This window comes from Carassius gibelio, chromosome B22, assembly GCF_023724105.1.
Source record: "Carassius gibelio isolate Cgi1373 ecotype wild population from Czech Republic chromosome B22, carGib1.2-hapl.c, whole genome shotgun sequence".
Taxonomy (NCBI): Eukaryota; Metazoa; Chordata; class Actinopteri; order Cypriniformes; family Cyprinidae; genus Carassius; species Carassius gibelio.
The window spans coordinates 43,895,098-43,917,597 of NC_068417.1; the positions used below are offsets into that span (position 1 = coordinate 43,895,098).

The following is a 22,500-nucleotide window of genomic DNA, read 5'->3' on the forward strand; positions in this document are numbered from 1 at the left end:
AGACTGCCTGGGAATACCAGGTGATTTAATCTTTTTGGAAAATTTCACGAATTATATAATAATCTTTCATTAAAAAAAAAAAAAGAGTCAATGCCCGATCTCTGAATCTTAACAGGTTTAGGTCTGGTTAGTACTTTTATGAGAGACTGCCTAGGAATACCAGGTGCTTTAAGCTTTTGGGTTTTCATTCCTACTTATATAATGTACTGGCGATAAGATTGGCTGGTCTTTAAATAGCCCTCTCTTTGCAGCAGACTTCGCTTACGGCCATACCATCCTGGCTATGTCCGATCTCGTCTGATCTCGGAAGCTAAGCAGGTTTGTGCCTGGTTAGTACTTGGATGGGAGACCGCCTGGGAATACCAGGTGCTGTAAGCTTTTTGGAAATTTTTCACTTAGTATATAATAATTTTGCCAAAAAAATAGAGTCAATGCCGATCTCTGAATATTAGCAGGTTTGGGCCTGGTTAGTACATGGATGGGAGACTGCCTGGGAATACCAGGTTCTGTAAGCTTTTTGGACATTTTTCACTTAGTATATAATAATTTTGCCAAAAAATAGAGTCAATGCCGATCTCTGAATATTTGCAGGTTTGGGCCTGGTTAGTACATGGATGGGAGACTGCCTGGGAATACCAGGTGCTTTAATCTTTTTGGAAAATTTCACGAATTATATAATAATCTTTCATTAAAAAAAAAAAAAAAAAAAAAAAGAGTCAATGCCTGATCTCTGAATCTTAGCAGGTTTAGGTCTGGTTAGTACTTTGATGAGAGACTGCCTAGGAATACCAGGTGCTTTAAGCTTTTGGGCTTTCTTTCCTACTTATATAATGTACTGGCGATAAGAATGGCTGGTCTTTAAATAGCCCTCTCTTTGCAGCAGACTTCGCTTGCGGCCATACCAACCTGGCTATGCCCGATCTCGTCTGATCTCGGAAGCTAAGCAGGTTTGGGCCTGGTTAGTACTTGGATGGGAGACCGCCTGGGAATACCAGGTGCTGTAACCTTTTTGGAAAATTTTCACTTAGTATATAATAATTTTGCCAAAAAATAGAGTCAATGCCGATCTCTGAATCTTAGCAGGTTTAGGTCTGGTTAGTACTTTGATGAGAGACTGCCTAGGAATACCAGGTGCTTTAAGCTTTTGGGTTTTCTTTCCTACTTATATAATGTACTGGCGATAAGATTGGCTGGTCTTTAAATAGCCCTCTCTTTGCAGCAGACTTCGCTTGCGGCCATACCAACCTGGCTATGCCCGATCTCGTCTGATTTCGGAAGATAAGCAGGTTTGGGCCTGGTTAGTACTTGGATGGGAGACCGCCTGGGAATACCAGGTGCTGTAAGCTTTTTGGACATTTTTCACTTAGTATATAATAATTTTGCCAAAAAATAGAGTCAATGCCTGATCTCTGAATATTAGCAGGTTTGGGCCTGCTTAGTACATGGATGGGAGACTGCCTGGGAATACCAGGTGCTTTAATCTTTTTGGAAAATTTCACGAATTATATAATAATCTTTCATTAAAAAAAAAAAAAAGAGTCAATGCCCGATCTCTGAATCTTAACAGGTTTAGGTCTGGTTAGTACTTTTATGAGAGACTGCCTAGGAATACCAGGTGCTTTAAGCTTTTGGGCTTTCTTTCCTACTTATATAATGTACTGGCGATAAGATTGGCTGGTCTTTAAATAGCCCTCTCTTTGCAGCAGACTTCGCTTACGGCCATACCAACCTGGCTATGCCCGATCTCGTCTGATCTCGGAAGTTAAGCAGGTTTGGGCCTGGTTAGTACTTGGATGGGAGACCGCCTGGGAATACCAGGTGCTGTAAGCTTTTTGGACATTTTTCACTTAGTATATAATAATTTTGCCAAAAAATAGAGTCAATGCCCGATCTCTGAATATTTGCAGGTTTGGGCCTGGTTAGTACATGGATGGGAGACTGCCTGGGAATACCAGGTGCTGTAAGCTTTTGGACATTTTTCACTTAGTATATAATAATTTTGCCAAAAAATAGAGTCAATGCCCGATCTCTGAATCTTAGCAGGTTTAGGTCTGGTTAGTACTTTGATGAGAGACTGCCTAGGAATACCAGGTGCTTTAAGCTTTTGGGTTTTCTTTCCTACTTATATAATGTACTGGCGATAAGATTGGCTGGTCTTTAAATAGCCCTCTCTTTGCAGCAGACTTCGCTTACGGCCATACCAACCTGGCTATGCCTGATCTCGTCTGATCTCGGAAGCTAAGCAGGTTTGGGCCTGGTTATTACTTGGATGGGAGACCGCCTGGGAATACCAGGTGCTGTAAGCTTTTTTGACATTTTTCACTTAGTATATAATAATTTTGCCAAAAAATAGAGTCAATGCCCGATCTCTGAATATTAGCAGGTTTGGGCCTGCTTAGTACATGGATGGGAGACTGCCTGGGAATACCAGGTGCTTTAATCTTTTTGGAAAATTTCACGAATTATATAATAATCTTTCATTAAAAAAAAAAAAAGAGTCAATGCCCGATCTCTGAATCTTAGCAGGTTTAGGTCTGGTTAGTACTTTGATGAGAGACTGCCTAGGAATACCAGGTGCTTTAAGCTTTTGGGTTTTCTTTCCTACTTATATAATGTACTGGCGATAAGATTGGCTGATCTTTAAATAGCCCTCTCTTTGCAGCAGACTTCGCTTACGGCCATACCAACCTGGCTATGCCCGATCTCGTCTGATCTTGGAAGCTAAGCAGGTTTGGGCCTGGTTAGTACTTGAATGGGAGACCGCCTGGGAATACCTGGTGCTGTAAGCTTTTTGGAAATTTTTCACTTAGTATATAATAATTTTGCCAAAAAATAGAGTCAATGCCGATCTCTGAATATTAGCAGGTCTGGGCCTGGTTAGTACTTGGATGGGAGACCGCCTGGGAATACCAGGTGCTGTAAGCTTTTTGGACATTTTTCACTTAGTATATAATAATTTTGCCAAAAAATAGAGTCAATGCCCGATCTCTGAATCTTAGCAGGATTAGGTCTGGTTAGTACTTTGATGAGAGACTGCCTAGGAATACCAGGTGCTTTAAGCTTTTGGGTTTTCTTTCCTACTTATATAATGTACTGGCAATAAGATTGGCTGGTCTTTAAATAGCCCTCTCTTTGCAGCAGACTTTGCAGGAGACTTCGTTTACGGCCATACCAACCAGGCTATGCCCGATCTCGTCTGATCTCGGAAGCTAAGCAGGTTTGGGCCTGGTTAGTACTTGGATGGGAGACCGCCTGGGAATACCAGGTGCTGTAAGCTTTTTGGACATTTTTCACTTAGTATATAATAATTTTGCCAAAAAATAGAGTCAATGCTCGATCTCTGAATCTTAGCAGGTTTAGGTCTGGTTAGTACTTTTATGAGAGACTGCCTAGGAATACCAGGTGCTTTAAGCTTTTGGGTTTTCTTTCCTACTTATATAATGTACTGGCGATAAGATTGGCTTGTCTTTAAATAGCCCTCTCTTTGCAGCAGACTTCGCTTACTTCCATACCAACCTGGCTATGTCCGATCTCGTCTGATCTCGGAAGCTAAGAAGTTTTGGGCCTGGTTAGTACTTGGATGGGAGACCGCCTGGGAATACCAGGTGCTGTAAGCTTTTTGGACATTTTTCACTAAGTATATAATAATTTTGCCAAAAAATAGAGTCAGTGCCTGATCTCTGAATATTAGCAGGTTTGGGCCTGTTTAGTACATGGATGGGAGACTGCCTGGGAATATACTGCCTTTAATTATAATTTTGCATTATTGAGACACTGTTTTCCTAATGAATGTTGTTCAGTGCTTTGACGCAATGTATTTTGTTTAAAGCACTATATAAATAAATGTGATTGATTGATTGATTGAATACCAGGTGCTGTAAGCTTTTTGGACATTTTTCACTTAGTATATAATAATTTTGCCCAAAAAAAGTCAATGCCCGATCTCTGAATATTAGCAGGTTTGCACCTGGTTAGTACATGGATGGGAGACTGCCTGGGAATACCAGGTGCTTTAATCTTTTTGGAAAATTTCACGAATTATATAATAATCTTTCATTAAAAAAAAAAAAGAGTCAATGCCCGATCTCTGAATCTTAACAGGTTTAGGTCTGGTTAGTACTTTTATGAGAGACTGCCTAGGAATACCAGGTGCTTTAAGCTTTTGGGTTTTCTTTCCTACTTATATAATGTACTGGCGATAAGATTGGCTGTTCTTTAAATAGCCCTCTCTTTGCAGCAGACTTCGCTTACGGCCATACCAACCTGGCTATGACCGATCTCGTCTGATCTCGGAAGCTAAGCAGGTTTGGGCCTGGTTAGTACTTGGATGGGAGACCGCCTGGGAATACCAGGTGCTGTAAGCTTTTTGGAAATTTTTCACTTAGTATATAATAATTTTGCCAAAAGATAGAGTCAATGCCGATCTCTGAATATTAGCAGGTTTGGGCCTGGTTAGTACATGGATGGGAGACTGCCTGGGAATACCAGGTGCTGTAAGCTTTTTGGACATTTTTCACTTAGTATATAATAATTTTGCCAAAAAATAGAGTCAATGCCGATCTCTGAATATTTGCAGGTTTGGGCCTGGTTAGTACATGGATGGGAGACTGCCTGGGAATACCAGGTGCTTTAATCTTTTTGGAAAATTTCACGAATTATTTAATAATCTTTCATTAAAAAAAAAAAAAAAAAAAAAAAAGAGTCAATGCCTGATCTCTGAATCTTAGCAGGTTTAGGTCTGGTTAGTACTTTGATGAGAGACTGCCTAGGAATACCAGGTGCTTTAAACTTTTGGGCTTTCTTTCCTACTTATATAATGTACTGGCGATAAGAATGGCTGGTCTTTAAATAGCCCTCTCTTTGCAGCAGACTTCGCTTGCGGCCATACCAACCTGGCTATGCCCGATCTCGTCTGATCTCAGAAGCTAAGCAGGTTTGTGCCTGGTTAGTACTTGGATGGCAGACCGCCTGGGAATACCAGGTGCTGTAACCTTTTTGGACATTTTTCACTTAGTATATAATAATTTTGCCAAAAAATTGAGTCAATGCCGATCTCTGAATCTTAGCAGGTTTAGGTCTGGTTAGTACTTTGATGAGAGACTGCCTAGGAATACCAGGTGCTTTAAGCTTTTGGGTTTTCTTTCCTACTTATATAATGTACTGGCGATAAGATTGGCTGTTCTTTAAATAGCCCTCTCTTTGCAGCAGACTTCGCTTACGGCCATACCAACCTGGCTATGCCCAATCTCGTCTGATCTCGGAAGCTAAGCAGGTTTGGGCCTGGTTAGTACTTGGATGGGAGACCGCCTGGGAATACCAGGTGCTGTAAGCTTTTTGGAAATTTTTCACTTAGTATATAATAATTTTGCCAAAAAATAGAGTCAATGCCAATCTCTGAATATTAGCAGGTTTGGGCCTGGTTAGTACATGGATGGGAGACTGCCTGGGAATACCAGGTGCTGTAAGCTTTTTGGACATTTTTCACTTACTATATAATAATTTTGCCAAAAAATAGAGTCAATGCCGATCTCTGAATATTAGCAGGTTTGGGCCTGGTTAGTACATGGATGGGAGACTGCCTGGGAATACCAGGTGCTTTAATCTTTTTGGAAAATTTCACGAATTATATAATAATCTTTCATTAAAAAAAAAAAAAGAGTCAATGACCGATCTCTGAATCTTAACAGGTTTAGGTCTGGTTAGTACTTTTATGAGAGACTGCCTAGGAATACCAGGTGCTTTAAGCTTTTGGGTTTTCATTCCTACTTATATAATGTACTGGCAATAAGATTGGCTGGTCTTTAAATAGCCCTCTCTTTGCAGCAGACTTCGCTTACGGCCATACCATCCTGGCTATGTCCGATCTCGTCTGATCTCGGAAGCTAAGCAGGTTTGGGCCTGGTTAGTACTTGGATGGGAGACCGCCTGGGAATACCAGGTGCTGTAAGCTTTTTGAAAATTTTTCACTTAGTATATAATAATTTTGCCAAAAAAATAGAGTCAATGCCGATCTCTGAATATTAGCAGGTTTGGGCCTGGTTAGTACATGGATGGGAGACTGCCTGGGAATACCAGGTTCTGTAAGCTTTTTGGACATTTTTCACTTAGTATATAATAATTTTGCCAAAAAATAGAGTCAATGCCGATCTCTGAATATTTGCAGGTTTGGGCCTGGTTAGTACATGGATGGGAGACTGCCTGGGAATACCAGGTGCTTTAATCTTTTTGGAAAATTTCACGAATTATATAATAATCTTTCATTAAAAAAAAAAAAAAAAAAAAAAAGAGTCAATGCCTGATCTCTGAATCTTAGCAGGTTTAGGTCTGGTTAGTACTTTGATGAGAGACTGCCTAGGAATACCAGGTGTTTAAGCTTTTGGGCTTTCTTTCCTACTTATATAATGTACTGGCGATAAGAATGGCTGGTCTTTAAATAGCCCTCTCTTTGCAGCAGACTTCGCTTGCGGCCATACCAACCTGGCTATGCCCGATCTCGTCTGATCTCGGAAGCTAAGCAGGTTTGGGCCTGGTTAGTACTTGGATGGGAGACCGCCTGGGAATACCAGGTGCTGTAACCTTTTTGGAAATTTTTCACTTAGTATATAATAATTTTGCCAAAAAATAGAGTCAATGCCGATCTCTGAATCTTAGCAGGTTTAGGTCTGGTTAGTACTTTGATGAGAGACTGCCTAGGAATACCAGGTGCTTTAAGCTTTTGGGTTTTCTTTCCTACTTATATAATGTACTGGCGATAAGATTGGCTGGTCTTTAAATAGCCCTCTCTTTGCAGCAGACTTCGCTTGCGGCCATACCAACCTGGCTATGCCCGATCTCGTCTGATTTCGGAAGCTAAGCAGGTTTGGGCCTGTTTAGTACTTGGATGGGAGACCGCCTGGGAATACCAGGTGCTGTAAGCTTTTTGGACATTTTTCACTTAGTATATAATAATTTTGCCAAAAAATAGAGTCAATGCCTGATCTCTGAATATTAGCAGGTTTGGGCCTGCTTAGTACATGGATGGGAGACTGCCTGGGAATACCAGGTGCTTTAATCTTTTTGGAAAATTTCACGAATTATATAATAACCTTTCATTAAAAAAAAAAAAAAGAGTCAATGCCCGATCTCTGAATCTTAACAGGTTTAGGTCTGGTTAGTACTTTTATGAGAGACTGCCTAGGAATACCAGGTGCTTTAAGCTTTTGGGCTTTCTTTCCTACTTATATAATGTACTGGCGATAAGATTGGCTGGTCTTTAAATAGCCCTCTCTTTGCAGCAGACTTCGCTTGCGGCCATACCAACCTGGCTATGCCCGATCTCGTCTGATTTCGGAAGCTAAGCAGGTTTGGGCCTGGTTAGTACTTGGATGGGAGACCGCCTGGGAATACCAGGTGCTGTAAGCTTTTTGGACATTTTTCACTTAGTATATAATAATTTTGCCAAAAAATAGAGTCAATGCCTGATCTCTGAATATTAGCAGGTTTGGGCCTGCTTAGTACATGGATGGGAGACTGCCTGGGAATACCAGGTGCTTTAATCTTTTTGGAAAATTTCACGAATTATATAATAATCTTTCATTAAAAAAAAAAAAAGAGTCAATGCCCGATCTCTGAATCTTAACAGGTTTAGGTCTGGTTAGTACTTTTATGAGAGACTGCCTAGGAATACCAGGTGCTTTAAGCTTTTGGGCTTTCTTTCCTACTTATATAATGTACTGGCGATAAGATTGGCTGGTCTTTAAATAGCCCTCTCTTTGCAGCAGACTTCGCTTACGGCCATACCAACCTGGCTATGCCCGATCTCGTCTGATCTCGGAAGTTAAGCAGGTTTGGGCCTGGTTAGTACTTGGATGGGAGACCGCCTGGGAATACCAGGTGCTGTAAGCTTTTTGGACATTTTTCACTTAGTATATAATAATTTTGCCAAAAAATAGAGTCAATGCCCGATCTCTGAATATTTGCAGGTTTGGGCCTGGTTAGTACATGGATGGGAGACTGCCTGGGAATACCAGGTGCTGTAAGCTTTTGGACATTTTTCACTTAGTATATAATAATTTTGCCAAAAAATAGAGTCAATGCCCGATCTCTGAATCTTAGCAGGTTTAGGTCTGGTTAGTACTTTGATGAGAGACTGCCTAGGAATACCAGGTGCTTTAAGCTTTTGGGTTTTCTTTCCTACTTATATAATGTACTGGCGATAAGATTGGCTGGTCTTTAAATAGCCCTCTCTTTGCAGCAGACTTCGCTTACGGCCATACCAACCTGGCTATGCCTGATCTCGTCTGATCTCGGAAGCTAAGCAGGTTTGGGCCTGGTTATTACTTGGATGGGAGACCGCCTGGGAATACCAGGTGCTGTAAGCTTTTTTGACATTTTTCACTTAGTATATAATAATTTTGCCAAAAAATAGAGTCAATGCCCGATCTCTGAATATTAGCAGGTTTGGGCCTGCTTAGTACATGGATGGGAGACTGCCTGGGAATACCAGGTGCTTTAATCTTTTTGGAAAATTTCACGAATTATATAATAATCTTTCATTAAAAAAAAAAAAAAAGAGTCAATGCCCGATCTCTGAATCTTAGCAGGTTTAGGTCTGGTTAGTACTTTGATGAGAGACTGCCTAGGAATACCAGGTGCTTTAAGCTTTTGGGTTTTCTTTCCTACTTATATAATGTACTGGCGATAAGATTGGCTGATCTTTAAATAGCCCTCTCTTTGCAGCAGACTTCGCTTACGGCCATGCCAACCTGGCTATGCCCGATCTCGTCTGATCTTGGAAGCTAAGCAGGTTTGGGCCTGGTTAGTACTTGAATGGGAGACCGCCTGGGAATACCTGGTGCTGTAAGCTTTTTGGAAATTTTTCACTTAGTATATAATAATTTTGCCAAAAAATAGAGTCAATGCCGATCTCTGAATATTAGCAGGTCTGGGCCTGGTTAGTACTTGGATGGGAGACCGCCTGGGAATACCAGGTGCTGTAAGCTTTTTGGACATTTTTCACTTAGTATATAATAATTTTGCCAAAAAATAGAGTCAATGCCCGATCTCTGAATCTTAGCAGGATTAGGTCTGGTTAGTACTTTGATGAGAGACTGCCTAGGAATACCAGGTGCTTTAAGCTTTTGGGTTTTCTTTCCTACTTATATAATGTACTGGCAATAAGATTGGCTGGTCTTTAAATAGCCCTCTCTTTGCAGCAGACTTTGCAGGAGACTTCGTTTACGGCCATACCAACCAGGCTATGCCCGATCTCGTCTGATCTCGGAAGCTAAGCAGGTTTGGGCCTGGTTAGTACTTGGATGGGAGACCGCCTGGGAATACCAGGTGCTGTAAGCTTTTTGGACATTTTTCACTTAGTATATAATAATTTTGCCAAAAAATAGAGTCAGTGCTCGATCTCTGAATCTTAGCAGGTTTAGGTCTGGTTAGTACTTTTATGAGAGACTGCCTAGGAATACCAGGTGCTTTAAGCTTTTGGGTTTTCTTTCCTACTTATATAATGTACTGGCGATAAGATTGGCTTGTCTTTAAATAGCCCTCTCTTTGCAGCAGACTTCGCTTACTTCCATACCAACCTGGCTATGTCCGATCTCGTCTGATCTCGGAAGCTAAGAAGTTTTGGGCCTGGTTAGTACTTGGATGGGAGACCGCCTGGGAATACCAGGTGCTGTAAGCTTTTTGGACATTTTTCACTAAGTATATAATAATTTTGCCAAAAAATAGAGTCAGTGCCTGATCTCTGAATATTAGCAGGTTTGGGCCTGTTTAGTACATGGATGGGAGACTGCCTGGGAATATACTGCCTTTAATTATAATTTTGCATTATTGAGACACTGTTTTCCTAATGAATGTTGTTCAGTGCTTTGACGCAATGTATTTTGTTTAAAGCACTATATAAATAAATGTGATTGATTGATTGATTGAATACCAGGTGCTGTAAGCTTTTTGGACATTTTTCACTTAGTATATAATAATTTTGCCCAAAAAAAGTCAATGCCCGATCTCTGAATATTAGCAGGTTTGCACCTGGTTAGTACATGGATGGGAGACTGCCTGGGAATACCAGGTGCTTTAATCTTTTTGGAAAATTTCACGAATTATATAATAATCTTTCATTAAAAAAAAAAAAGAGTCAATGCCCGATCTCTGAATCTTAACAGGTTTAGGTCTGGTTAGTACTTTTATGAGAGACTGCCTAGGAATACCAGGTGCTTTAAGCTTTTGGGTTTTCTTTCCTACTTATATAATGTACTGGCGATAAGATTGGCTGTTCTTTAAATAGCCCTCTCTTTGCAGCAGACTTCGCTTACGGCCATACCAACCTGGCTATGACCGATCTCGTCTGATCTCGGAAGCTAAGCAGGTTTGGGCCTGGTTAGTACTTGGATGGGAGACCGCCTGGGAATACCAGGTGCTGTAAGCTTTTTGGAAATTTTTCACTTAGTATATAATAATTTTGCCAAAAGATAGAGTCAATGCCGATCTCTGAATATTAGCAGGTTTGGGCCTGGTTAGTACATGGATGGGAGACTGCCTGGGAATACCAGGTTCTGTAAGCTTTTTGGACATTTTTCACTTAGTATATAATAATTTTGCCAAAAAATAGAGTCAATGCCGATCTCTGAATATTTGCAGGTTTGGGCCTGGTTAGTACATGGATGGGAGACTGCCTGGGAATACCAGGTGCTTTAATCTTTTTGGAAAATTTCACGAATTATATAATAATCTTTCATTAAAAAAAAAAAAAAAAAAAAAAAAGAGTCAATGCCTGATCTCTGAATCTTAGCAGGTTTAGGTCTGGTTAGTACTTTGATGAGAGACTGCCTAGGAATACCAGGTGTTTAAGCTTTTGGGCTTTCTTTCCTACTTATATAATGTACTGGCGATAAGAATGGCTGGTCTTTAAATAGCCCTCTCTTTGCAGCAGACTTCGCTTGCGGCCATACCAACCTGGCTATGCCCGATCTCGTCTGATCTCGGAAGCTAAGCAGGTTTGGGCCTGGTTAGTACTTGGATGGGAGACCGCCTGGGAATACCAGGTGCTGTAACCTTTTTGGAAATTTTTCACTTAGTATATAATAATTTTGCCAAAAAATAGAGTCAATGCCGATCTCTGAATCTTAGCAGGTTTAGGTCTGGTTAGTACTTTGATGAGAGACTGCCTAGGAATACCAGGTGCTTTAAGCTTTTGGGTTTTCTTTCCTACTTATATAATGTACTGGCGATAAGATTGGCTGGTCTTTAAATAGCCCTCTCTTTGCAGCAGACTTCGCTTGCGGCCATACCAACCTGGCTATGCCCGATCTCGTCTGATTTCGGAAGCTAAGCAGGTTTGGGCCTGTTTAGTACTTGGATGGGAGACCGCCTGGGAATACCAGGTGCTGTAAGCTTTTTGGACATTTTTCACTTAGTATATAATAATTTTGCCAAAAAATAGAGTCAATGCCTGATCTCTGAATATTAGCAGGTTTGGGCCTGCTTAGTACATGGATGGGAGACTGCCTGGGAATACCAGGTGCTTTAATCTTTTTGGAAAATTTCACGAATTATATAATAACCTTTCATTAAAAAAAAAAAAAAGAGTCAATGCCCGATCTCTGAATCTTAACAGGTTTAGGTCTGGTTAGTACTTTTATGAGAGACTGCCTAGGAATACCAGGTGCTTTAAGCTTTTGGGCTTTCTTTCCTACTTATATAATGTACTGGCGATAAGATTGGCTGGTCTTTAAATAGCCCTCTCTTTGCAGCAGACTTCGCTTGCGGCCATACCAACCTGGCTATGCCCGATCTCGTCTGATTTCGGAAGCTAAGCAGGTTTGGGCCTGTTTAGTACTTGGATGGGAGACCGCCTGGGAATACCAGGTGCTGTAAGCTTTTTGGACATTTTTCACTTAGTATATAATAATTTTGCCAAAAAATAGAGTCAATGCCTGATCTCTGAATATTAGCAGGTTTGGGCCTGCTTAGTACATGGATGGGAGACTGCCTGGGAATACCAGGTGCTTTAATCTTTTTGGAAAATTTCACGAATTATATAATAATCTTTCATTAAAAAAAAAAAAAAGAGTCAATGCCCGATCTCTGAATCTTAACAGGTTTAGGTCTGGTTAGTACTTTTATGAGAGACTGCCTAGGAATACCAGGTGCTTTAAGCTTTTGGGCTTTCTTTCCTACTTATATAATGTACTGGCGATAAGATTGGCTGGTCTTTAAATAGCCCTCTCTTTGCAGCAGACTTCGCTTACGGCCATACCAACCTGGCTATGCCCGATCTCGTCTGATCTCGGAAGTTAAGCAGGTTTGGGCCTGGTTAGTACTTGGATGGGAGACCGCCTGGGAATACCAGGTGCTGTAAGCTTTTTGGACATTTTTCACTTAGTATATAATAATTTTGCCAAAAAATAGAGTCAATGCCCGATCTCTGAATATTTGCAGGTTTGGGCCTGGTTAGTACATGGATGGGAGACTGCCTGGGAATACCAGGTGCTGTAAGCTTTTGGACATTTTTCACTTAGTATATAATAATTTTGCCAAAAAATAGAGTCAATGCCCGATCTCTGAATCTTAGCAGGTTTAGGTCTGGTTAGTACTTTGATGAGAGACTGCCTAGGAATACCAGGTGCTTTAAGCTTTTGGGTTTTCTTTCCTACTTATATAATGTACTGGCGATAAGATTGGCTGGTCTTTAAATAGCCCTCTCTTTGCAGCAGACTTCGCTTACGGCCATACCAACCTGGCTATGCCTGATCTCGTCTGATCTCGGAAGCTAAGCAGGTTTGGGCCTGGTTATTACTTGGATGGGAGACCGCCTGGGAATACCAGGTGCTGTAAGCTTTTTTGACATTTTTCACTTAGTATATAATAATTTTGCCAAAAAATAGAGTCAATGCCCGATCTCTGAATATTAGCAGGTTTGGGCCTGCTTAGTACATGGATGGGAGACTGCCTGGGAATACCAGGTGCTTTAATCTTTTTGGAAAATTTCACGAATTATATAATAATCTTTCATTAAAAAAAAAAAAAAAGAGTCAATGCCCGATCTCTGAATCTTAGCAGGTTTAGGTCTGGTTAGTACTTTGATGAGAGACTGCCTAGGAATACCAGGTGCTTTAAGCTTTTGGGTTTTCTTTCCTACTTATATAATGTACTGGCGATAAGATTGGCTGATCTTTAAATAGCCCTCTCTTTGCAGCAGACTTCGCTTACGGCCATACCAACCTGGCTATGCCCGATCTCGTCTGATCTTGGAAGCTAAGCAGGTTTGGGCCTGGTTAGTACTTGAATGGGAGACCGCCTGGGAATACCTGGTGCTGTAAGCTTTTTGGAAATTTTTCACTTAGTATATAATAATTTTGCCAAAAAATAGAGTCAATGCCGATCTCTGAATATTAGCAGGTCTGGGCCTGGTTAGTACTTGGATGGGAGACCGCCTGGGAATACCAGGTGCTGTAAGCTTTTTGGACATTTTTCACTTAGTATATAATAATTTTGCCAAAAAATAGAGTCAATGCCCGATCTCTGAATCTTAGCAGGATTAGGTCTGGTTAGTACTTTGATGAGAGACTGCCTAGGAATACCAGGTGCTTTAAGCTTTTGGGTTTTCTTTCCTACTTATATAATGTACTGGCAATAAGATTGGCTGGTCTTTAAATAGCCCTCTCTTTGCAGCAGACTTTGCAGGAGACTTCGTTTACGGCCATACCAACCAGGCTATGCCCGATCTCGTCTGATCTCGGAAGCTAAGCAGGTTTGGGCCTGGTTAGTACTTGGATGGGAGACCGCCTGGGAATACCAGGTGCTGTAAGCTTTTTGGACATTTTTCACTTAGTATATAATAATTTTGCCAAAAAATAGAGTCAGTGCTCGATCTCTGAATCTTAGCAGGTTTAGGTCTGGTTAGTACTTTTATGAGAGACTGCCTAGGAATACCAGGTGCTTTAAGCTTTTGGGTTTTCTTTCCTACTTATATAATGTACTGGCGATAAGATTGGCTTGTCTTTAAATAGCCCTCTCTTTGCAGCAGACTTCGCTTACTTCCATACCAACCTGGCTATGTCCGATCTCGTCTGATCTCGGAAGCTAAGAAGTTTTGGGCCTGGTTAGTACTTGGATGGGAGACCGCCTGGGAATACCAGGTGCTGTAAGCTTTTTGGACATTTTTCACTAAGTATATAATAATTTTGCCAAAAAATAGAGTCAGTGCCTGATCTCTGAATATTAGCAGGTTTGGGCCTGTTTAGTACATGGATGGGAGACTGCCTGGGAATATACTGCCTTTAATTATAATTTTGCATTATTGAGACACTGTTTTCCTAATGAATGTTGTTCAGTGCTTTGACGCAATGTATTTTGTTTAAAGCACTATATAAATAAATGTGATTGATTGATTGATTGAATACCAGGTGCTGTAAGCTTTTTGGACATTTTTCACTTAGTATATAATAATTTTGCCCAAAAAAAGTCAATGCCCGATCTCTGAATATTAGCAGGTTTGCACCTGGTTAGTACATGGATGGGAGACTGCCTGGGAATACCAGGTGCTTTAATCTTTTTGGAAAATTTCACGAATTATATAATAATCTTTCATTAAAAAAAAAAAAGAGTCAATGCCCGATCTCTGAATCTTAACAGGTTTAGGTCTGGTTAGTACTTTTATGAGAGACTGCCTAGGAATACCAGGTGCTTTAAGCTTTTGGGTTTTCTTTCCTACTTATATAATGTACTGGCGATAAGATTGGCTGTTCTTTAAATAGCCCTCTCTTTGCAGCAGACTTCGCTTACGGCCATACCAACCTGGCTATGACCGATCTCGTCTGATCTCGGAAGCTAAGCAGGTTTGGGCCTGGTTAGTACTTGGATGGGAGACCGCCTGGGAATACCAGGTGCTGTAAGCTTTTTGGAAATTTTTCACTTAGTATATAATAATTTTGCCAAAAGATAGAGTCAATGCCGATCTCTGAATATTAGCAGGTTTGGGCCTGGTTAGTACATGGATGGGAGACTGCCTGGGAATACCAGGTTCTGTAAGCTTTTTGGACATTTTTCACTTAGTATATAATAATTTTGCCAAAAAATAGAGTCAATGCCGATCTCTGAATATTTGCAGGTTTGGGCCTGGTTAGTACATGGATGGGAGACTGCCTGGGAATACCAGGTGCTTTAATCTTTTTGGAAAATTTCACGAATTATATAATAATCTTTCATTAAAAAAAAAAAAAAAAAAAAAAAAGAGTCAATGCCTGATCTCTGAATCTTAGCAGGTTTAGGTCTGGTTAGTACTTTGATGAGAGACTGCCTAGGAATACCAGGTGTTTAAGCTTTTGGGCTTTCTTTCCTACTTATATAATGTACTGGCGATAAGAATGGCTGGTCTTTAAATAGCCCTCTCTTTGCAGCAGACTTCGCTTGCGGCCATACCAACCTGGCTATGCCCGATCTCGTCTGATCTCGGAAGCTAAGCAGGTTTGGGCCTGGTTAGTACTTGGATGGGAGACCGCCTGGGAATACCAGGTGCTGTAACCTTTTTGGAAATTTTTCACTTAGTATATAATAATTTTGCCAAAAAATAGAGTCAATGCCGATCTCTGAATCTTAGCAGGTTTAGGTCTGGTTAGTACTTTGATGAGAGACTGCCTAGGAATACCAGGTGCTTTAAGCTTTTGGGTTTTCTTTCCTACTTATATAATGTACTGGCGATAAGATTGGCTGGTCTTTAAATAGCCCTCTCTTTGCAGCAGACTTCGCTTGCGGCCATACCAACCTGGCTATGCCCGATCTCGTCTGATTTCGGAAGCTAAGCAGGTTTGGGCCTGTTTAGTACTTGGATGGGAGACCGCCTGGGAATACCAGGTGCTGTAAGCTTTTTGGACATTTTTCACTTAGTATATAATAATTTTGCCAAAAAATAGAGTCAATGCCTGATCTCTGAATATTAGCAGGTTTGGGCCTGCTTAGTACATGGATGGGAGACTGCCTGGGAATACCAGGTGCTTTAATCTTTTTGGAAAATTTCACGAATTATATAATAACCTTTCATTAAAAAAAAAAAAAAGAGTCAATGCCCGATCTCTGAATCTTAACAGGTTTAGGTCTGGTTAGTACTTTTATGAGAGACTGCCTAGGAATACCAGGTGCTTTAAGCTTTTGGGCTTTCTTTCCTACTTATATAATGTACTGGCGATAAGATTGGCTGGTCTTTAAATAGCCCTCTCTTTGCAGCAGACTTCGCTTGCGGCCATACCAACCTGGCTATGCCCGATCTCGTCTGATTTCGGAAGCTAAGCAGGTTTGGGCCTGTTTAGTACTTGGATGGGAGACCGCCTGGGAATACCAGGTGCTGTAAGCTTTTTGGACATTTTTCACTTAGTATATAATAATTTTGCCAAAAAATAGAGTCAATGCCTGATCTCTGAATATTAGCAGGTTTGGGCCTGCTTAGTACATGGATGGGAGACTGCCTGGGAATACCAGGTGCTTTAATCTTTTTGGAAAATTTCACGAATTATATAATAATCTTTCATTAAAAAAAAAAAAAAGAGTCAATGCCCGATCTCTGAATCTTAACAGGTTTAGGTCTGGTTAGTACTTTTATGAGAGACTGCCTAGGAATACCAGGTGCTTTAAGCTTTTGGGCTTTCTTTCCTACTTATATAATGTACTGGCGATAAGATTGGCTGGTCTTTAAATAGCCCTCTCTTTGCAGCAGACTTCGCTTACGGCCATACCAACCTGGCTATGCCCGATCTCGTCTGATCTCGGAAGTTAAGCAGGTTTGGGCCTGGTTAGTACTTGGATGGGAGACCGCCTGGGAATACCAGGTGCTGTAAGCTTTTTGGACATTTTTCACTTAGTATATAATAATTTTGCCAAAAAATAGAGTCAATGCCCGATCTCTGAATATTTGCAGGTTTGGGCCTGGTTAGTACATGGATGGGAGACTGCCTGGGAATACCAGGTGCTGTAAGCTTTTGGACATTTTTCACTTAGTATATAATAATTTTGCCAAAAAATAGAGTCAATGCCCGATCTCTGAATCTTAGCAGGTTTAGGTCTGGTTAGTACTTTGATGAGAGACTGCCTAGGAATACCAGGTGCTTTAAGCTTTTGGGTTTTCTTTCCTACTTATATAATGTACTGGCGATAAGATTGGCTGGTCTTTAAATAGCCCTCTCTTTGCAGCAGACTTCGCTTACGGCCATACCAACCTGGCTATGCCTGATCTCGTCTGATCTCGGAAGCTAAGCAGGTTTGGGCCTGGTTATTACTTGGATGGGAGACCGCCTGGGAATACCAGGTGCTGTAAGCTTTTTTGACATTTTTCACTTAGTATATAATAATTTTGCCAAAAAATAGAGTCAATGCCCGATCTCTGAATATTAGCAGGTTTGGGCCTGCTTAGTACATGGATGGGAGACTGCCTGGGAATACCAGGTGCTTTAATCTTTTTGGAAAATTTCACGAATTATATAATAATCTTTCATTAAAAAAAAAAAAAAAGAGTCAATGCCCGATCTCTGAATCTTAGCAGGTTTAGGTCTGGTTAGTACTTTGATGAGAGACTGCCTAGGAATACCAGGTGCTTTAAGCTTTTGGGTTTTCTTTCCTACTTATATAATGTACTGGCGATAAGATTGGCTGATCTTTAAATAGCCCTCTCTTTGCAGCAGACTTCGCTTACGGCCATACCAACCTGGCTATGCCCGATCTCGTCTGATCTTGGAAGCTAAGCAGGTTTGGGCCTGGTTAGTACTTGAATGGGAGACCGCCTGGGAATACCTGGTGCTGTAAGCTTTTTGGAAATTTTTCACTTAGTATATAATAATTTTGCCAAAAAATAGAGTCAATGCCGATCTCTGAATATTAGCAGGTCTGGGCCTGGTTAGTACTTGGATGGGAGACCGCCTGGGAATACCAGGTGCTGTAAGCTTTTTGGACATTTTTCACTTAGTATATAATAATTTTGCCAAAAAATAGAGTCAATGCCCGATCTCTGAATCTTAGCAGGATTAGGTCTGGTTAGTACTTTGATGAGAGACTGCCTAGGAATACCAGGTGCTTTAAGCTTTTGGGTTTTCTTTCCTACTTATATAATGTACTGGCAATAAGATTGGCTGGTCTTTAAATAGCCCTCTCTTTGCAGCAGACTTTGCAGGAGACTTCGTTTACGGCCATACCAACCAGGCTATGCCCGATCTCGTCTGATCTCGGAAGCTAAGCAGGTTTGGGCCTGGTTAGTACTTGGATGGGAGACCGCCTGGGAATACCAGGTGCTGTAAGCTTTTTGGACATTTTTCACTTAGTATATAATAATTTTGCCAAAAAATAGAGTCAGTGCTCGATCTCTGAATCTTAGCAGGTTTAGGTCTGGTTAGTACTTTTATGAGAGACTGCCTAGGAATACCAGGTGCTTTAAGCTTTTGGGTTTTCTTTCCTACTTATATAATGTACTGGCGATAAGATTGGCTTGTCTTTAAATAGCCCTCTCTTTGCAGCAGACTTCGCTTACTTCCATACCAACCTGGCTATGTCCGATCTCGTCTGATCTCGGAAGCTAAGAAGTTTTGGGCCTGGTTAGTACTTGGATGGGAGACCGCCTGGGAATACCAGGTGCTGTAAGCTTTTTGGACATTTTTCACTAAGTATATAATAATTTTGCCAAAAAATAGAGTCAGTGCCTGATCTCTGAATATTAGCAGGTTTGGGCCTGTTTAGTACATGGATGGGAGACTGCCTGGGAATATACTGCCTTTAATTATAATTTTGCATTATTGAGACACTGTTTTCCTAATGAATGTTGTTCAGTGCTTTGACGCAATGTATTTTGTTTAAAGCACTATATAAATAAATGTGATTGATTGATTGATTGAATACCAGGTGCTGTAAGCTTTTTGGACATTTTTCACTTAGTATATAATAATTTTGCCCAAAAAAAGTCAATGCCCGATCTCTGAATATTAGCAGGTTTGCACCTGGTTAGTACATGGATGGGAGACTGCCTGGGAATACCAGGTGCTTTAATCTTTTTGGAAAATTTCAGGAATTATATAATAATCTTTCATTAAAAAAAAAAAAGAGTCAATGCCCGATCTCTGAATCTTAACAGGTTTAGGTCTGGTTAGTACTTTTATGAGAGACTGCCTAGGAATACCAGGTGCTTTAAGCTTTTGGGTTTTCTTTCCTACTTATATAATGTACTGGCGATAAGATTGGCTGTTCTTTAAATAGCCCTCTCTTTGCAGCAGACTTCGCTTACGGCCATACCAACCTGGCTATGACCGATCTCGTCTGATCTCGGAAGCTAAGCAGGTTTGGGCCTGGTTAGTACTTGGATGGGAGACCGCCTGGGAATACCAGGTGCTGTAAGCTTTTTGGAAATTTTTCACTTAGTATATAATAATTTTGCCAAAAGATAGAGTCAATGCCGATCTCTGAATATTAGCAGGTTTGGGCCTGGTTAGTACATGGATGGGAGACTGCCTGGGAATACCAGGTTCTGTAAGCTTTTTGGAAAATTTCACGAATTATATAATAATCTTTCATTAAAAAAAAAAAAAAAAAAAAAAAAGAGTCAATGCCTGATCTCTGAATCTTAGCAGGTTTAGGTCTGGTTAGTACTTTGATGAGAGACTGCCTAGGAATACCAGGTGTTTAAGCTTTTGGGCTTTCTTTCCTACTTATATAATGTACTGGCGATAAGAATGGCTGGTCTTTAAATAGCCCTCTCTTTGCAGCAGACTTCGCTTGCGGCCATACCAACCTGGCTATGCCCGATCTCGTCTGATCTCGGAAGCTAAGCAGGTTTGGGCCTGGTTAGTACTTGGATGGGAGACCGCCTGGGAATACCAGGTGCTGTAACCTTTTTGGAAATTTTTCACTTAGTATATAATAATTTTGCCAAAAAATAGAGTCAATGCCGATCTCTGAATCTTAGCAGGTTTAGGTCTGGTTAGTACTTTGATGAGAGACTGCCTAGGAATACCAGGTGCTTTAAGCTTTTGGGTTTTCTTTCCTACTTATATAATGTACTGGCGATAAGATTGGCTGGTCTTTAAATAGCCCTCTCTTTGCAGCAGACTTCGCTTGCGGCCATACCAACCTGGCTATGCCCGATCTCGTCTGATTTCGGAAGCTAAGCAGGTTTGGGCCTGTTTAGTACTTGGATGGGAGACCGCCTGGGAATACCAGGTGCTGTAAGCTTTTTGGACATTTTTCACTTAGTATATAATAATTTTTCCAAAAAATAGAGTCAATGCCTGATCTCTGAATATTAGCAGGTTTGGGCCTGCTTAGTACATGGATGGGAGACTGCCTGGGAATACCAGGTGCTTTAATCTTTTTGGAAAATTTCACGAATTATATAATAACCTTTCATTAAAAAAAAAAAAAAGAGTCAATGCCCGATCTCTGAATCTTAACAGGTTTAGGTCTGGTTAGTACTTTTATGAGAGACTGCCTAGGAATACCAGGTGCTTTAAGCTTTTGGGCTTTCTTTCCTACTTATATAATGTACTGGCGATAAGATTGGCTGGTCTTTAAATAGCCCTCTCTTTGCAGCAGACTTCGCTTGCGGCCATACCAACCTGGCTATGCCCGATCTCGTCTGATTTCGGAAGCTAAGCAGGTTTGGGCCTGTTTAGTACTTGGATGGGAGACCGCCTGGGAATACCAGGTGCTGTAAGTTTTTTGGACATTTTTCACTTAGTATATAATAATTTTGCCAAAAAATAGAGTCAATGCCTGATCTCTGAATATTAGCAGGTTTGGGCCTGCTTAGTACATGGATGGGAGACTGCCTGGGAATACCAGGTGCTTTAATCTTTTTGGAAAATTTCACGAATTATATAATAATCTTTCATTAAAAAAAAAAAAAAGAGTCAATGCCCGATCTCTGAATCTTAACAGGTTTAGGTCTGGTTAGTACTTTTATGAGAGACTGCCTAGGAATACCAGGTGCTTTAAGCTTTTGGGCTTTCTTTCCTACTTATATAATGTACTGGCGATAAGATTGGCTGGTCTTTAAATAGCCCTCTCTTTGCAGCAGACTTCGCTTACGGCCATACCAACCTGGCTATGCCCGATCTCGTCTGATCTCGGAAGTTAAGCAGGTTTGGGCCTGGTTAGTACTTGGATGGGAGACCGCCTGGGAATACCAGGTGCTGTAAGCTTTTTGGACATTTTTCACTTAGTATATAATAATTTTGCCAAAAAATAGAGTCAATGCCCGATCTCTGAATATTTGCAGGTTTGGGCCTGGTTAGTACATGGATGGGAGACTGCCTGGGAATACCAGGTGCTGTAAGCTTTTGGACATTTTTCACTTAGTATATAATAATTTTGCCAAAAAATAGAGTCAATGCCCGATCTCTGAATCTTAGCAGGTTTAGGTCTGGTTAGTACTTTGATGAGAGACTGCCTAGGAATACCAGGTGCTTTAAGCTTTTGGGTTTTCTTTCCTACTTATATAATGTACTGGCGATAAGATTGGCTGGTCTTTAAATAGCCCTCTCTTTGCAGCAGACTTCGCTTACGGCCATACCAACCTGGCTATTCCTGATCTCGTCTGATCTCGGAAGCTAAGCAGGTTTGGGCCTGGTTATTACTTGGATGGGAGACCGCCTGGGAATACCAGGTGCTGTAAGCTTTTTTGACATTTTTCACTTAGTATATAATAATTTTGCCAAAAAATAGAGTCAATGCCCGATCTCTGAATATTAGCAGGTTTGGGCCTGCTTAGTACATGGATGGGAGACTGCCTGGGAATACCAGGTGCTTTAATCTTTTTGGAAAATTTCACGAATTATATAATAATCTTTCATTAAAAAAAAAAAAAAAGAGTCAATGCCCGATCTCTGAATCTTAGCAGGTTTAGGTCTGGTTAGTACTTTGATGAGAGACTGCCTAGGAATACCAGGTGCTTTAAGCTTTTGGGTTTTCTTTCCTACTTATATAATGTACTGGCGATAAGATTGGCTGATCTTTAAATAGCCCTCTCTTTGCAGCAGACTTCGCTTACGGCCATACCAACCTGGCTATGCCCGATCTCGTCTGATCTTGGAAGCTAAGCAGGTTTGGGCCTGGTTAGTACTTGAATGGGAGACCGCCTGGGAATACCTGGTGCTGTAAGCTTTTTGGAAATTTTTCACTTAGTATATAATAATTTTGCCAAAAAATAGAGTCAATGCCGATCTCTGAATATTAGCAGGTCTGGGCCTGGTTAGTACTTGGATGGGAGACCGCCTGGGAATACCAGGTGCTGTAAGCTTTTTGGACATTTTTCACTTAGTATATAATAATTTTGCCAAAAAATAGAGTCAATGCCCGATCTCTGAATCTTAGCAGGATTAGGTCTGGTTAGTACTTTGATGAGAGACTGCCTAGGAATACCAGGTGCTTTAAGCTTTTGGGTTTTCTTTCCTACTTATATAATGTACTGGCAATAAGATTGGCTGGTCTTTAAATAGCCCTCTCTTTGCAGCAGACTTTGCAGGAGACTTCGTTTACGGC

The 22,500-nt window shown here is 40.8% G+C and overlaps 41 non-coding genes and 5 pseudogenes across 41 annotated transcripts in view; all 46 read left to right on the plus strand.

The window, feature by feature from the left end:
* The first annotated feature begins 259 nt into the window (after nucleotides 1–259).
* On the plus strand, nucleotides 260–378 carry LOC128005230 (5S ribosomal RNA). The gene has a single exon (XR_008177888.1). It is a non-coding gene; the product is annotated as a 5S ribosomal RNA (ribosomal RNA).
* Nucleotides 379–888: 510 nt separating this feature from the next.
* On the plus strand, nucleotides 889–1,007 carry LOC128001127 (5S ribosomal RNA). The gene has a single exon (XR_008173898.1). It is a non-coding gene; the product is annotated as a 5S ribosomal RNA (ribosomal RNA).
* A 220-nt stretch (nucleotides 1,008–1,227) lies between these two features.
* On the plus strand, nucleotides 1,228–1,346 carry LOC128001369 (5S ribosomal RNA). Its single transcript, XR_008174139.1, has one exon. It is a non-coding gene; the product is annotated as a 5S ribosomal RNA (ribosomal RNA).
* A 365-nt stretch (nucleotides 1,347–1,711) lies between these two features.
* Nucleotides 1,712–1,830, plus strand: LOC128000769 (5S ribosomal RNA). The gene has a single exon (XR_008173546.1). It is a non-coding gene; the product is annotated as a 5S ribosomal RNA (ribosomal RNA).
* Nucleotides 1,831–2,187: 357 nt separating this feature from the next.
* Nucleotides 2,188–2,306, plus strand: LOC128002822 (5S ribosomal RNA). The gene has a single exon (XR_008175559.1). It is a non-coding gene; the product is annotated as a 5S ribosomal RNA (ribosomal RNA).
* A 364-nt stretch (nucleotides 2,307–2,670) lies between these two features.
* On the plus strand, nucleotides 2,671–2,789 carry LOC127999990 (5S ribosomal RNA). Its single transcript, XR_008172791.1, has one exon. It is a non-coding gene; the product is annotated as a 5S ribosomal RNA (ribosomal RNA).
* A 369-nt stretch (nucleotides 2,790–3,158) lies between these two features.
* On the plus strand, nucleotides 3,159–3,277 carry LOC127999958 (5S ribosomal RNA). Its single transcript, XR_008172761.1, has one exon. It is a non-coding gene; the product is annotated as a 5S ribosomal RNA (ribosomal RNA).
* A 221-nt stretch (nucleotides 3,278–3,498) lies between these two features.
* On the plus strand, nucleotides 3,499–3,617 carry LOC128006738 (uncharacterized; annotated as a pseudogene).
* Nucleotides 3,618–4,245: 628 nt separating this feature from the next.
* LOC127998626 (5S ribosomal RNA) lies at nucleotides 4,246–4,364 on the plus strand. The gene has a single exon (XR_008171458.1). It is a non-coding gene; the product is annotated as a 5S ribosomal RNA (ribosomal RNA).
* A 510-nt stretch (nucleotides 4,365–4,874) lies between these two features.
* Nucleotides 4,875–4,993, plus strand: LOC128006782 (uncharacterized; annotated as a pseudogene).
* Nucleotides 4,994–5,213: 220 nt separating this feature from the next.
* LOC128000023 (5S ribosomal RNA) lies at nucleotides 5,214–5,332 on the plus strand. Its single transcript, XR_008172822.1, has one exon. It is a non-coding gene; the product is annotated as a 5S ribosomal RNA (ribosomal RNA).
* Nucleotides 5,333–5,831: 499 nt separating this feature from the next.
* LOC128001483 (5S ribosomal RNA) lies at nucleotides 5,832–5,950 on the plus strand. The gene has a single exon (XR_008174251.1). It is a non-coding gene; the product is annotated as a 5S ribosomal RNA (ribosomal RNA).
* Nucleotides 5,951–6,459: 509 nt separating this feature from the next.
* LOC128001128 (5S ribosomal RNA) lies at nucleotides 6,460–6,578 on the plus strand. Its single transcript, XR_008173899.1, has one exon. It is a non-coding gene; the product is annotated as a 5S ribosomal RNA (ribosomal RNA).
* A 220-nt stretch (nucleotides 6,579–6,798) lies between these two features.
* On the plus strand, nucleotides 6,799–6,917 carry LOC128003207 (5S ribosomal RNA). Its single transcript, XR_008175934.1, has one exon. It is a non-coding gene; the product is annotated as a 5S ribosomal RNA (ribosomal RNA).
* Nucleotides 6,918–7,282: 365 nt separating this feature from the next.
* On the plus strand, nucleotides 7,283–7,401 carry LOC128000172 (5S ribosomal RNA). The gene has a single exon (XR_008172964.1). It is a non-coding gene; the product is annotated as a 5S ribosomal RNA (ribosomal RNA).
* A 364-nt stretch (nucleotides 7,402–7,765) lies between these two features.
* On the plus strand, nucleotides 7,766–7,884 carry LOC128001899 (5S ribosomal RNA). Its single transcript, XR_008174659.1, has one exon. It is a non-coding gene; the product is annotated as a 5S ribosomal RNA (ribosomal RNA).
* Nucleotides 7,885–8,241: 357 nt separating this feature from the next.
* LOC128002823 (5S ribosomal RNA) lies at nucleotides 8,242–8,360 on the plus strand. The gene has a single exon (XR_008175560.1). It is a non-coding gene; the product is annotated as a 5S ribosomal RNA (ribosomal RNA).
* Nucleotides 8,361–8,726: 366 nt separating this feature from the next.
* On the plus strand, nucleotides 8,727–8,845 carry LOC128003161 (5S ribosomal RNA). The gene has a single exon (XR_008175890.1). It is a non-coding gene; the product is annotated as a 5S ribosomal RNA (ribosomal RNA).
* Nucleotides 8,846–9,214: 369 nt separating this feature from the next.
* LOC127999959 (5S ribosomal RNA) lies at nucleotides 9,215–9,333 on the plus strand. The gene has a single exon (XR_008172762.1). It is a non-coding gene; the product is annotated as a 5S ribosomal RNA (ribosomal RNA).
* Nucleotides 9,334–9,554: 221 nt separating this feature from the next.
* On the plus strand, nucleotides 9,555–9,673 carry LOC128006739 (uncharacterized; annotated as a pseudogene).
* Nucleotides 9,674–10,301: 628 nt separating this feature from the next.
* Nucleotides 10,302–10,420, plus strand: LOC127998628 (5S ribosomal RNA). Its single transcript, XR_008171461.1, has one exon. It is a non-coding gene; the product is annotated as a 5S ribosomal RNA (ribosomal RNA).
* A 509-nt stretch (nucleotides 10,421–10,929) lies between these two features.
* LOC128001129 (5S ribosomal RNA) lies at nucleotides 10,930–11,048 on the plus strand. Its single transcript, XR_008173900.1, has one exon. It is a non-coding gene; the product is annotated as a 5S ribosomal RNA (ribosomal RNA).
* A 220-nt stretch (nucleotides 11,049–11,268) lies between these two features.
* On the plus strand, nucleotides 11,269–11,387 carry LOC128003209 (5S ribosomal RNA). The gene has a single exon (XR_008175935.1). It is a non-coding gene; the product is annotated as a 5S ribosomal RNA (ribosomal RNA).
* Nucleotides 11,388–11,752: 365 nt separating this feature from the next.
* On the plus strand, nucleotides 11,753–11,871 carry LOC128003210 (5S ribosomal RNA). The gene has a single exon (XR_008175936.1). It is a non-coding gene; the product is annotated as a 5S ribosomal RNA (ribosomal RNA).
* A 365-nt stretch (nucleotides 11,872–12,236) lies between these two features.
* LOC128003043 (5S ribosomal RNA) lies at nucleotides 12,237–12,355 on the plus strand. The gene has a single exon (XR_008175774.1). It is a non-coding gene; the product is annotated as a 5S ribosomal RNA (ribosomal RNA).
* Nucleotides 12,356–12,712: 357 nt separating this feature from the next.
* On the plus strand, nucleotides 12,713–12,831 carry LOC128002824 (5S ribosomal RNA). Its single transcript, XR_008175561.1, has one exon. It is a non-coding gene; the product is annotated as a 5S ribosomal RNA (ribosomal RNA).
* Nucleotides 12,832–13,197: 366 nt separating this feature from the next.
* On the plus strand, nucleotides 13,198–13,316 carry LOC127999991 (5S ribosomal RNA). The gene has a single exon (XR_008172792.1). It is a non-coding gene; the product is annotated as a 5S ribosomal RNA (ribosomal RNA).
* Nucleotides 13,317–13,685: 369 nt separating this feature from the next.
* LOC127999960 (5S ribosomal RNA) lies at nucleotides 13,686–13,804 on the plus strand. The gene has a single exon (XR_008172763.1). It is a non-coding gene; the product is annotated as a 5S ribosomal RNA (ribosomal RNA).
* Nucleotides 13,805–14,025: 221 nt separating this feature from the next.
* Nucleotides 14,026–14,144, plus strand: LOC128006740 (uncharacterized; annotated as a pseudogene).
* Nucleotides 14,145–14,772: 628 nt separating this feature from the next.
* On the plus strand, nucleotides 14,773–14,891 carry LOC127998629 (5S ribosomal RNA). Its single transcript, XR_008171462.1, has one exon. It is a non-coding gene; the product is annotated as a 5S ribosomal RNA (ribosomal RNA).
* A 509-nt stretch (nucleotides 14,892–15,400) lies between these two features.
* Nucleotides 15,401–15,519, plus strand: LOC128001130 (5S ribosomal RNA). The gene has a single exon (XR_008173901.1). It is a non-coding gene; the product is annotated as a 5S ribosomal RNA (ribosomal RNA).
* A 220-nt stretch (nucleotides 15,520–15,739) lies between these two features.
* LOC128003211 (5S ribosomal RNA) lies at nucleotides 15,740–15,858 on the plus strand. Its single transcript, XR_008175937.1, has one exon. It is a non-coding gene; the product is annotated as a 5S ribosomal RNA (ribosomal RNA).
* A 365-nt stretch (nucleotides 15,859–16,223) lies between these two features.
* LOC128003213 (5S ribosomal RNA) lies at nucleotides 16,224–16,342 on the plus strand. The gene has a single exon (XR_008175939.1). It is a non-coding gene; the product is annotated as a 5S ribosomal RNA (ribosomal RNA).
* Nucleotides 16,343–16,707: 365 nt separating this feature from the next.
* LOC128004197 (5S ribosomal RNA) lies at nucleotides 16,708–16,826 on the plus strand. The gene has a single exon (XR_008176893.1). It is a non-coding gene; the product is annotated as a 5S ribosomal RNA (ribosomal RNA).
* Nucleotides 16,827–17,183: 357 nt separating this feature from the next.
* Nucleotides 17,184–17,302, plus strand: LOC128002825 (5S ribosomal RNA). Its single transcript, XR_008175562.1, has one exon. It is a non-coding gene; the product is annotated as a 5S ribosomal RNA (ribosomal RNA).
* A 366-nt stretch (nucleotides 17,303–17,668) lies between these two features.
* On the plus strand, nucleotides 17,669–17,787 carry LOC127999992 (5S ribosomal RNA). The gene has a single exon (XR_008172793.1). It is a non-coding gene; the product is annotated as a 5S ribosomal RNA (ribosomal RNA).
* Nucleotides 17,788–18,156: 369 nt separating this feature from the next.
* LOC127999961 (5S ribosomal RNA) lies at nucleotides 18,157–18,275 on the plus strand. The gene has a single exon (XR_008172764.1). It is a non-coding gene; the product is annotated as a 5S ribosomal RNA (ribosomal RNA).
* Nucleotides 18,276–18,496: 221 nt separating this feature from the next.
* On the plus strand, nucleotides 18,497–18,615 carry LOC128006742 (uncharacterized; annotated as a pseudogene).
* Nucleotides 18,616–19,243: 628 nt separating this feature from the next.
* Nucleotides 19,244–19,362, plus strand: LOC127998630 (5S ribosomal RNA). Its single transcript, XR_008171463.1, has one exon. It is a non-coding gene; the product is annotated as a 5S ribosomal RNA (ribosomal RNA).
* A 373-nt stretch (nucleotides 19,363–19,735) lies between these two features.
* Nucleotides 19,736–19,854, plus strand: LOC128001131 (5S ribosomal RNA). Its single transcript, XR_008173902.1, has one exon. It is a non-coding gene; the product is annotated as a 5S ribosomal RNA (ribosomal RNA).
* Nucleotides 19,855–20,074: 220 nt separating this feature from the next.
* LOC128003214 (5S ribosomal RNA) lies at nucleotides 20,075–20,193 on the plus strand. The gene has a single exon (XR_008175940.1). It is a non-coding gene; the product is annotated as a 5S ribosomal RNA (ribosomal RNA).
* A 365-nt stretch (nucleotides 20,194–20,558) lies between these two features.
* Nucleotides 20,559–20,677, plus strand: LOC128004416 (5S ribosomal RNA). The gene has a single exon (XR_008177106.1). It is a non-coding gene; the product is annotated as a 5S ribosomal RNA (ribosomal RNA).
* Nucleotides 20,678–21,042: 365 nt separating this feature from the next.
* On the plus strand, nucleotides 21,043–21,161 carry LOC128005354 (5S ribosomal RNA). The gene has a single exon (XR_008178010.1). It is a non-coding gene; the product is annotated as a 5S ribosomal RNA (ribosomal RNA).
* Nucleotides 21,162–21,518: 357 nt separating this feature from the next.
* Nucleotides 21,519–21,637, plus strand: LOC128002862 (5S ribosomal RNA). The gene has a single exon (XR_008175597.1). It is a non-coding gene; the product is annotated as a 5S ribosomal RNA (ribosomal RNA).
* Nucleotides 21,638–22,003: 366 nt separating this feature from the next.
* Nucleotides 22,004–22,122, plus strand: LOC127999993 (5S ribosomal RNA). Its single transcript, XR_008172794.1, has one exon. It is a non-coding gene; the product is annotated as a 5S ribosomal RNA (ribosomal RNA).
* Nucleotides 22,123–22,491: 369 nt separating this feature from the next.
* LOC127999962 (5S ribosomal RNA) overlaps nucleotides 22,492–22,500 on the plus strand; it is a 119-nt gene continuing 110 nt past the window's right edge. The window contains exon 1 of the ribosomal RNA XR_008172765.1: nucleotides 22,492–22,500. This exon is cut by the window's right edge and continues 110 nt beyond it. This is a non-coding gene — a ribosomal RNA (5S ribosomal RNA).